Source organism: Lutra lutra, chromosome 6 (assembly GCF_902655055.1).
Source record: "Lutra lutra chromosome 6, mLutLut1.2, whole genome shotgun sequence".
In the NCBI taxonomy this organism is placed as follows: domain Eukaryota; kingdom Metazoa; phylum Chordata; class Mammalia; order Carnivora; family Mustelidae; genus Lutra; species Lutra lutra.
Window position 1 is genome coordinate 151,963,838 of NC_062283.1, and position 11,414 is coordinate 151,975,251.

Sequence of the window (11,414 nt, forward strand, 5' to 3'; positions counted from 1 at the left end):
GTCTGAAGCTCATCCCGTCCACAATAGTGCGTAAAAGCGTGTGTCAGGATCTGAGGGCAGTGACCCCCGCTAACGTGAGGGGTCTGGTGCTTGAGATGCTGAGTCTTCTGCGTTGTGATGGGCATGTTTGACTGACCCACGTGGTTTAGCTCAGGCTGGTGCATTTTGCAAGTTGATGTGTTCAAAGGATTTGGTAAAATGAAGAGAATTATTCATTTCTAGGGGCATGATACCGGCCTTGGTACTTCCAATCTCCAGAGTGTCACGAAATCCTCCCAAATCCTTAAAACCAACTCAATTTTAACAAAAGGCATGTTAGCCATCACTGTGGATTGAACTGTAATGTCCCTGTCCCCATCCCCAAATTCACACGTTGAAGTCCTAGCCCCTTGCACCGAAGAGTGTGACATTATTTGGAAATAGGGTCTTTCTAGGGTTAACCTTAGAAATAAATCTACTAGTTATTTCACCAGCAAAAGACGGATTTATTGGGGAATAAGAGAGGAATTGCCATCTGGGGCAGACAAGCTGTGGCCAAACCTTAGGGGAGTCTGGAGGACAAAGGAGAGGCAGGAGGCTCTGTAAGGAGCGAAGGAGTGAGGGGGAGGTGGTCGTAGCGGGAAAGTCCGTGGGGGTTGGAAGTCTGGCGGCGTCTCCTTGGCTGAGCTGATGCAGGTTGAGGAACGTGTCTCTTCCCCCAGTCGGGAGGGTCGTGTCCACGTGCAAGGTCAAGTCCACGTACCGTCTAATTGGTCTCTTCCTGTGGGCTCTGCAACGGACTCCCCGTGTGATTCACAGGTCGCGGGAGTGCCCCCACCCAAGCTCCCCACTCCGCTGTAGTGGGGTTTTCTGTTTCCGATGTTCACGGTGTTGTAATTCGTTGAGATCCTACCGGAGCAGTGGGCTCTCATCCACGGCGGCCGATGTCCCTAGAGAAGGGAACCGTGGACACAGGGAGAACACCGTGGGAGACACGAGTTTTGCCGCTATAAGCCAGGGAGCCGCCGGGAGCCAGGAGAGAGGCTGGGACCTTCCCAGCTCCTTCAGAGGGAGCGTGGCCCTGGGATGCCCGATCCCAGACCCACGGCCTCCAGGTCCACGAGGCGGGACGTTTCTGTTGTGTAAGCCAGTTCGTGATACCCTGTTACGGTGGCCCAGGCAAACGCACCCTGGGCAATGAGAACAGAGTATAACCATGAGTCAGAAAGCGCTAGAATGTTACAGTTCCACAATGATCAGCAACCAGAGACCCGAATAAAACTGGGGAGCAACAACCCTTGTTTGCATCTTCCTTCCATGGGGACCAGCCAAGGCCCGGGGGACATCATTTCAGTCGGCAACTCACAGGCTTCCAGAAACCACTTTACATACTAACATTCCGCAGTCTGTCCAGGAAGACCCCAAATGTAACTGGGATCTGAGTCAGCCCCTTTTATGGGAAATACCCAAAGCCCCATTTCCAACAAAACAGTCGTGACATTCGGAAATGCAACAGCAGCTTTTTTCCAAAAGAAATTATTCATAAGGAAGAGAAAAAAAAAAAGGCTAAAATACCAAGGAAACAGCATCTCTTCATTATGAAAAGTAAATTATAAGCTAGGAGGAAATTTTAAAGAAGGAGCTTTTATCTAAAATCCTCCCAACAGATTTTTTATCTCACTGGTGAGGAAGGTCGACGTGACCCAGCCCTGTGATTTCTGGGCCATCGGCAGCCGGGCCCAGGTCTCCGAGCGAGCGCTGACAGTGTCTCACTCAGGGATGCAGGCAGCTCTGGCGAAGACTTTCTCGTTCGGTCACAGGAATCTCACACTGGGGTAAGAGAGAGCACACGCGTGCACGCAAGCACACACACACACACACACACACACACACACTATAATGGGAGGAAGTAAAAATGAGAAAATATCTACATAAATCTATTCAGCTCACTCCTCTGTTGTGCCCACGAATAATACTTCCCAGAAGTTAGCACAGTCCTGCGGGAAAGTAGGTAAGTAAATAAAAAGCCTGCGTGGCGTTCAGCAGCCTTCCCGATGGGTCGGCAGAGATGCTGGGACAGAAGTGTCACTCTCCTAACCCAGCGTCCTCTGTGGTCATTACCAATTAAGCGATTCCCAGTGATTTATTTAAATTAAATGAACGTGGACTCAAGCCAAGCATACTTGTTCCAAAATCTACTTCAGCTCTCATAAAGCTAACCCCACAGCCCTTCAGGAACAGACACAAACACACTATCGTCTACAAGATGGGGCATTGGGGAATTCACAAGAGTAACCACACCTTCCAGAAAGTTTTAAAGGAAAATAAATGTATTCCTCATTCTTTTTCTAAAGCGCTCCCCATTGGACAGACTCGAATTTCTTTTGGAAACACAGACATGAAAATTCGTATCTGTAAGGAGAACACATACAGTTTCTTTTAAAGGAAGCGGCGTGGGGTGCCTGGGTGGCTCAGTGGTTAAAGGAAGCGGCGTGAACGCAGTGGGAATGTGGACGCAGAATCAGGGTTTGAGGGCCGGGGAGGGTGTCGGGAACGCAGCCCGCTCAGTGACTCGGGAACATTCCCGGAAACGTTCTCTCATGTCCCTTCCTTCCAGTGGCCAACAGCATGCAGACCATTTACTACTACCACCGTCATTTACTGAAGTTGTAATGATGACTGGTCTCTGTCCTAAGAGAGAAATGACCGTCGCTTATCAGGGTAAGAACGGAAAATGGCAACAAACATCCATAAAGACCACGGAAGACTATAAATAGTGACACTTACAAGACTGCTCTGTCCTCGCCTCAGTTCTAGGCTTTGGGAGGAACTGGAACCAGTCATCATTTCCACTGACCTCACAAAATTAAGCATACATTTGAATGGTACTTGATGAATTCTTAAAACCATGCTAGTTACTTTCTTAGAACATAAACCATCACTAAAAACATGGTATTTATAGGAATATAAATTTCTATAAATTTCCTACTCTACTCGGGGCGCCTGGGTGGCTCAGTGGGTTAAGCCTCTGCCTTCAGCTCAGGTCGTGATCTCAGGGTCCTGGGATCGAGCCCCACATCGGGCTCTCTGCACAGCGGGGAGCCTGCTTCCCCCTCTCTCTCTGCCTGCCTCTGCCTACTTGTGATCTCTCTCTTTCTGTTGAATAAATAAGTAAAATCTTTAAAAAAAAAATTTCCTACTCTACTCCTGGTGAAAGCGTTCAAAGTATGGCATGATAGTGACAGTCACAGGACGGTAGCGACAGCGGCGTGGAAGTTTGCGTCAAGAAAGGGCCGTCGCTGCCACACCGCGCGCGTGCGCGCGCCGTGGAAGGGCATTTGCTAGCAGCCAGCAAGGTGCTGATGACCCCAGGACATAAGTACCGCCCCCCTGGCCGGAGCACCCAGTGCGCCCTGCACGAGCTCCGTGCTGGAAACCTCAACCGATGAGTGGCTGAGGGCCTCTGGCCAGTTACCAACCCCGCGAGTGTGCACGTGCACACGCGTGACACGGTGACTTCCTGGGAAGACTGGAGGTTACGGAATCGTCCTGCTCTGCCCCCTTTGGCTTGGTTCGTGGACTATCCCAGCAGAAGAGCTTGCCGGCAGGAGACGCCTCCGTCCTGCGCTCCACAAGGGCAGGACACCTTGTCCCAGCTGAGCAAAGCGCAGGGTGCACGCGGGGTCTGTGCTTGTCTCTGCTCAACAGAGGGACAGCGGAGGCTGTGGAGGGTCAGGAACGGCACAGGGAGACACTCGCCATGTGTAGGACCAACAGGATCTGTGCTTTGATTGAGTGCTTTCGTTACTGATTTTGCCCGCATGGTGTGAGGATAGAAGAAGGATGATTTTTTTACCCTAGTTTTTTTTTTTTTTAATTAACATATAATGTATTATTTGTTTTGGGGGTACAGGTCCGCGAGTCATCAGTCTTACACAGTTCACAGCACTCACCGTAGCATACACCCTCCCGTGTCCATCCCCCAGCCACCCCATCCCTCAGACACCCCCGCCAGCCCCCAGCAGCCCTCGGTTTGTTTCCTGAGATGAAGAGCCTCTAATGGTCTGTCTCCCTCTCTGGTTTCGTCTTCTTTCATTTTTTCCTCTCTTCCCCTATGATCCTCTGTCTTGTATCTCAAATTCCTCATGTCAGGGAGATCATGTGATAATTGTCTTTCTCCGAATTATTTAGCTCAGCATCATAGCCTCTAGTTCCATCCACGTCATTGTGAATGGCAAGATTTCATTTGTTTTGATGTTTTTTGCCCTAGTTTTAACCGTAAAACCTGTAAGTCAATATTGACTATATTAATGAGAATACTTGTAAAGGAATCATCATAGCAAGGCAATTTTTTTTTTTAAGCAAATGCTTCTTTCATCCTACTGGCTATTTCCTAAGAATAATTTAACTAAGTTAAGCATCCAGCTCTTGGTTTCAGCTCAGGTCATGAGTTCTGGGGTACGACATGGAGCCCCGCATCAGTCCCCAGGCAGAGTGGAGAACCTCCCTGAGAGTCTCTCTCCCTCTCCCACCCCACCCCCGCCCTCCCTGTGTTCATGCACACTCATGCTGAATAAATATATGAATATATATATATATATATATATACATACATATGTATATATATATATATATTTTAAAGAATCATTTAACCTAAGCTTGAATTATCAGACTAATTTGGGAATGAAGTACTGTATATCTCTTGTAAGGATAAGAAGTCTTGGGAAAAGTCCATTCTGCTCTTCCCCCCAAGTCCCCAAGGGACCCCTCCTCTTTGAGTTCCTGGACCCAATTCCCACACCACCACCACCCCCCGCTACACACATACCACGAAGGCACTCTCAGATGGCAGGGAGGTGTCTGAGAACCAAGCCAGCTCTGCCGCTGTCTACCCGGATCCCACAGGCGAGGGCTCAGGCCTACAAGACTGCCTCACCCCTCACCGCAGACTGGGGTCTCCCGGCGAGGCCCAGGCTGTTACCTGTCCTTCTGACGCACAGGATTCAGACTGGGGGTTTTCAGGACCCCTTCTGAGGTTCTAGGAACGTGCTAGAGCAGCTCGCAGAACTCAGGAAACTCCGGTTTGCCAGTTTATGAAAGGATGTGACAAAGGGCGCAAATCAGCAGCCCGACGGAGGGTGTGCAGGGCCGGGGCCTGCGCGAAGGAGCTCGGGTCCTCCCGGAGCCTGAGGCCTGGCTCCGCGGCCTGCGGAGATGTTCTGGTTCCCCGGCACGGAAGCGGCCCAGGAAAAAAGGGCCGAAAAGCTGTCCTCTTTTGAATTTTTAGGGAGGATTCACTACACAGGGGACGGGCCCTCCCAGCCGTCAGGCCGCGCCGACCTGCTGAGCAAGAACGTTGGGTGTGGGGCTGCCGGAGCTCCAAGGCCCTTGAGAATGAAGGACCATCGCTTTGTGCGGTTCTCCCCGGCGCCTCTCCCGTCCCCGCCCCGGCGTCCGCGGGGACGCTGCAACCGACGCGGTTGTTCCAGCCGCCGACCCCGCGTTTGCAGGCCGGGGCCGACCCACGAGGCCCGGACGGCGGCCTGGGAACGAGCCCACCCTCCGCAGGGGTGTCCCCTGAGGTCTCAGCTCTGTCGAGCCGACGCAAGAGCCTCCCCTGCGCCCGCTTCTTGTGGCGGTTGCTACCGGCTTGATTTCCCTTAAAAATAGCCCTTTGTCCGGTGTTTGGAAGTGCCCCCTCCGCGCTGATTCCCGCAGCTTCGAGGTGGCGCTTGGGTCCGCGGAGAGACTCGGCCAGACTTTTCCTTCTCCGGTACAAAGAGACGCTTTCCGACGGGAGCTCGGGGGCGGCACCCGCACTGCCGCGGCCGGTCCCTCGTGCCTGGACGCCTGTGTGCGCTCTTCGTCGTCTACACGGCCTGGACCGGCCGGGACAGAGGGACGACCCTTTCTCCGGACTCTGAGCTGCGGTCGCGGAGTAGCCGGCAGACCCTCGGGGGGACACGGGGACACGCACGCGGGGACGACGGGTCCGCTGGGGTCTGGCCAGAACGCTTCCCCGGAGGCCAGGGGGACCCCTGTGACCCCCAGTTCCCCCTCCCCGACCGCCGCAAGGTCCGCGGGCCCGGGGCCGTGGGTCCGGACCGAAGGGCCGCTCTCGCCGAGGACTCGCCCCCAGGGCAGCGGCGCTCGCCGCCCACGGAGCCGCCAGAGCCTGGGGTCCCCGCGCGGAGGGAGGCCAAGGCGCGCGGTGGAGACGGGGCTTCCCGGGACGCCCGCCAGAGGCCCAGGCCCTCCGGAAACAGGGCGGAGCTGCAGCCGCCCTCCCTCTGCCCCGGCCCTGCACCGGGTTTTGTCCTTACCGGTCAGCGTCCCTCGGTCGTGAATAAGGGTCGTGGGCAAAGCCGCTCCGAACAGGAGGCAAGACAGGCCTCGCCCCTCGCGGCTGGCAGAGCGCGAATCCGTAAGAGGCCTCGAGGCCCTCGATTGTTTTAAAACCTGCGGACGGGGCTTGTCTCTGTGCCCACGGGCCCTTCCACACGGCCTGGGTTGAAAAACCTGGACCGAGAAGACAAAAGTCCCTGCTCGGGTCACACTGCGGTTGGAGGAGACCAACAAGAAACAAAGATCAGTCCCATGGAGGATGTCCCGGAGATGCGCAGGGAGCACCGGGGCGCCAGGCGGGGCGCGCAGTCCGCAGAGCAGCCCGAGGTCTGCACAGGGAGGAACGTCCTGCAAACACGCGGAGGCGGTAACAGAGCCGGTCACCGTCGCGGGCTGCCTCGGGAAGCAAGCCAGGCCCGCAGCAGGTGCTGAGGCCTGAGGGTGTGCGGGGCGTGTCCTGGGGTGTACTTGGGGTGTGTACTGGGCATGTACTGGGGGTGAACTGGGCGTGTCCTGGGGGTGTGCTGGGCTTGTACTGGGGTGTACTGGGCATGTACTGGGCTTGTACTGGGCATGTCCTGGGGCTGAACTGAGCTTGTACTGGGAGTGTAACTGGGCTTGTACTGGGATGTACTGTGTGCATACTGGGGGTGTACTGGGCACATACTGGGTGTGTACTTGTGTACGTACCTAAGGAGGGTCTGGATGGCTCAGTGGGTTAAGCCTCTGCCTTCCGCTCAGGTCATGATCTCAGGGTCCTGGGATCGAGTCCCCATGTGGGCTTCTGGCTCAGCGGGGAGCCTGCTTGGCCCTCAGCCCCTCCCCCTGCCCGTGCTTTCTCTCTTTCTCTCAAATAAACTAATAAAATCTTAAAAAAAAAAAAAAAGAAAGAAAGAAAAAAATGAGCTGAAAACTAACGCAGGAGAGAACAGAAAGAGGAACAGGAGACTATGCGGTGTCAGCTGGAACTTACACTTGAAAGTCACGTTGATGAGAGCAGAGAGGCGGTGACAGAGAAATCTGTGCATAAATCAGCGTGAGAGAGTCCCATGGAGCAGCTGCAGAAAATGTACACAGACGTAAAACAGTCGGGACAGGCTGCACAGCGGTTAAGAGAGATAGAGGGGCTGATGACTGCTGTGGGGAAACTGGCCCTTTGCAGGGGAAAACAGCTTAAAGTCTCACTTCCCCAATACACAAAGCTACTTAGGGATAATTAAAATCTTCACGGTAAAAAATGAAGTCATGGGCGCCTGGGTGGCTCAGTGGGTTAAGCCACTGCCTTCGGCTCAGGTCATGATCTCAGGGTCCTGGGATCGAGTCCCGCATCGGGCTCGCTGCTCAGGAGGAAGCCTGCTTCCTCCTCCCCTCTCTCTCTCTCTCTCTCTGCCTGCCTCTCTGCCTACTTGTGATCTCTCTCTGAAATAAATAAATAAAATCTTTAAAAAAAAGAAAAATGAAGTCATAACAACAGCAACAAAATATAGCTGAACATTTATCTGACTTGATTGGGGAATAACCTTTTAAGCATAAAAAACGGAATAAATCACAAAAAAACAAACAGATTTGTCTACATGAAATTTAAAGACTGTTCTTAATATCCTGAGGGGCCAGTAAAGGTTTGCAACAATCGCTTTCACATAACTCGTGTTATTACAACGTTTGAAATACAGAGACAAAGCCAAAACCTAATTAACATGAGCATAATTAGAAACCTTCCCTTTCCTTTTTTGCTTAGAAACAAAAACCTCTGCCTTTTTGCCCGACTGGGGGGAGGAAGGCTTTTCAGACATGACATCGAAGCATCATGTATATATTTTCATTATGTGTCTGCAACACTTTTGATGTTTTCTACAACATTTTAATGAGCCATCTGTCCAAAAATTATTTTCAAAAATTGAGAAGTTAGTAACCGGGTAAATGACAGACTTGTTTATGCTTATGTTATTGGTGGTGATTTAATGGTTAGTATCTGAGCTAAATGTTCCAAGAAACGAGGAGGCAGTTGTCAAGGTGGAAAAGGACCCCAGACAGGCAGCGCAAGGTACAAGGGGGTCCTAACTTCCACAGTGCTCTTTGAGGGGACAGAAATGCACATTCCTGTGTAGCCCTGAGGAAAATTTTTAAGTGGATTAAAAATAAAACTGAACAAAACACAAAAGCTAGATGCATTGGGGGCAGATCAGGGGAAGGGCTGGGTGGTGCGAGATACTCACAAAATACAGAATCAGGAAGATTTCCCTCCAAAAGCCGTGATCAGCGTTTGAGCAGGTGACTCCCCAGGTGGTATGTGGTCTCCATGTGAATAAAAAGGCATAAAGTCGACTTACGGAAAGAACATGGATATGGGGTAGAAAGACCACGGCGTCCAAGCCCAGGACCCAAAGTCCACACCCCAGCTCCCTGATTTAATTGTCCGGTGGCTTGAGTTGATGGCCTCCCTTCTCTGAGCTCTGGTTTCCACCCAGAAAGAAGAGTTTGGGTCTTGTAATCAATAAAACTGACGACCACGTGCGTCCCGAGGCCACAGCCCCCCGATGGTGTCGGAGCCTCCTGGGCTCCTGGACAGGTGGAAGGAGCACGTCCCACTTGTGCTACAAGCAGCCCAAACCCCAGATGGTGTGAACCCAAAACCCAGGAAGGGAGGGCGGCCACACTGAGGAGCGAAAAGTCCCCCAAAGCCAGTCCCTGGGTCAGAAAGGGAGGGAGCTAAGTGCAGGGAACATCAGGAATAGGAACAGGGCTTACTGGGCTGAGGGAGCAGGGTCCTCGGCGGTGGCCTTCACACGCTGGGAGCCGCCTCGTGAATGGGCATGTCGGCTGGGTGTGGAGGGACAGGGTTCTGGACATCACAGTCAGCCGTCCAGATGTTAACTGAATCGCTCATTGTTGGCAGATGAGTATTCATACTTCAAGTCTTTCTTCAAAATTACCTCCTGAGGCTTTTCTGCACTCTTCCAAGGCTCTGTGGTGGTCCGTTGTGCAGGTACTATTATACTGGGGAGGGCTGTAATATATTGGGGGTGCTGCTGGCACCGTCCCGTGGTCCCGTGCCAACACAGCCCTATACAGCGCCCCTGCTCCCCTAGGCCAATTTGTACAACACCTCTCTTAAATCCACACTGGGCGTCCTTAGGAGCCTTATAACAATTACCTAAGTGTGTTACACTTTCACACATATTCCCTGATGCTTTATGCCACCTGCTCTCGCTTCTGACCTGAAATCAAATGATCTGAGAACAGAAACCTTGATTTTCAACTTTATCTCTAACACCTCCAGAAGACTTGGGAACTTACTTAATGAATTAATAATATGAATTGTTGCTGTATTATATCTTAAAGCTGCTTCCATCACAGAATGGTCAAAGCTCCTTCCAGGTGGGATTATGGGCCTAAGGGCTAGCGAAGGTCAGAAAATGGATATGCAACTGACTGGCTGGTGGGGAAGAAGGTGTCATGATTTACCTACTGAGAATGTTCACAGTTTAGACATAGACTGGGCCCTGCCTAGGAAGAACCAGATGGTGAACCAGAGGATTAGAGAATGTTTTCAGATTGGCTGGCAGTATTGATGGGGATGTATTAAGGATTAAGTAAATTGCATTTTTTTAAGAAAAGATGAAGTTTGATTTCACCCTTCAACAGACAAATCTCTTGAATATAGTAATCATTGACTACATACAGAATACAAAAACAACTACCCAGAGTTTCTGATAGTAAACTAAAACAAGCAGATTTTGGAAGGGAGACACAATTTGGGAGAAAGAAATGCCACATGGTGAGTTTCTTGTTTTATGACTTTTAGCCGTAGTAGCAGTATGGTATGGCTAAAAACTGTGATCAAAACCCACAGAGACTTCTGTTCACCAGGATGGAGTAACAGAGGCTGGGTTTACCCTCCTATCTAAAAACAAAAAGACACATAAATGTATTTTTCAAAATATGTGGAACAATGACTATGAGTCACATTTTCTTGTTTCTTTGCACGGCTACCAATTCTGATTAGATGCTGGACGTTTTCAGTCTCAGCTCAGGACAGAAAGCCCATCAACCATTTATTTGAGAGAAGGGACTCAGATAAGCTGAGCCCTATGACTTCCCCCCATTATTGCCTAGAGAGAGTCTGAAGGTGACAGGGCAGGAAGCAGAGTCCAAACAGAGCTTAGTGGTCCCCCTGAATCGAGGAGACAGAATTTGGGATTTGGGAAGAATTTAGGATTTGGGAAGATTTGAATTTCTGGTTTTAAAGCCAATGCAGATGGACCTCCAGAAATGTGAAGAGATGCACCTTTGAAAATGTGGCCAATACTTATCTGTTCATGTATATGGGGAGTGTATCAGAGGACAGAAAAAGACCCATTGTAAAGGAACAGGCAGCACAATGCGTGGAGCTCACATGGGCTGAGAACAGGTTATGCTGTCCCCAGCCTGAGGAGAAAGACGTCCTACTACATGAACATCAGTAAAGTCCTCAAAAGGGTACTGCCCTAGTAAGAGGAATAAATCATCCCTAGACTAAAGGCTGTCCTGAGCCCATGTCATAGGGTTTTAAAGTAAGCTTTGAAGAGATTAGACTAATTATAAGTAACTAAACTGCATCCCCAAACGACACTCAACAATATTGAAATAACAAAATTCAGCACCCAACAACGTTAAATTTAAAATGTCCAACATCCAATCAAAAATCTTTAGCCATGAAAAGAAACAAAATACAAACAACACAATAACAACAGAAACAGACTCATAAATATAGAAAACTCATAAATACAGAGAATTCATTGGGGAAGAAGATGGGGGGAGGGCAAAATATGTGAAAGGGATAAAGAAGCACAAACTTTCAGTTATAAAATACGTAAGTTATAGGAATGAAAACTGCACCACAGAGAATATAGTCAATAAAATTATAAAAACATATGGTGACAGATGGTAACTATACTTACTGTGGTGAGCATTTCATAACATACAGAATTGTTCAATCACTATGTTGTACACCTGAAACTAACATAATACTATATGCCAATTACACTTGAATTTAAAAATGTTTGAATTTAAAAAACAGGAAAATATGGTGCATAATCAATAGAAAAACC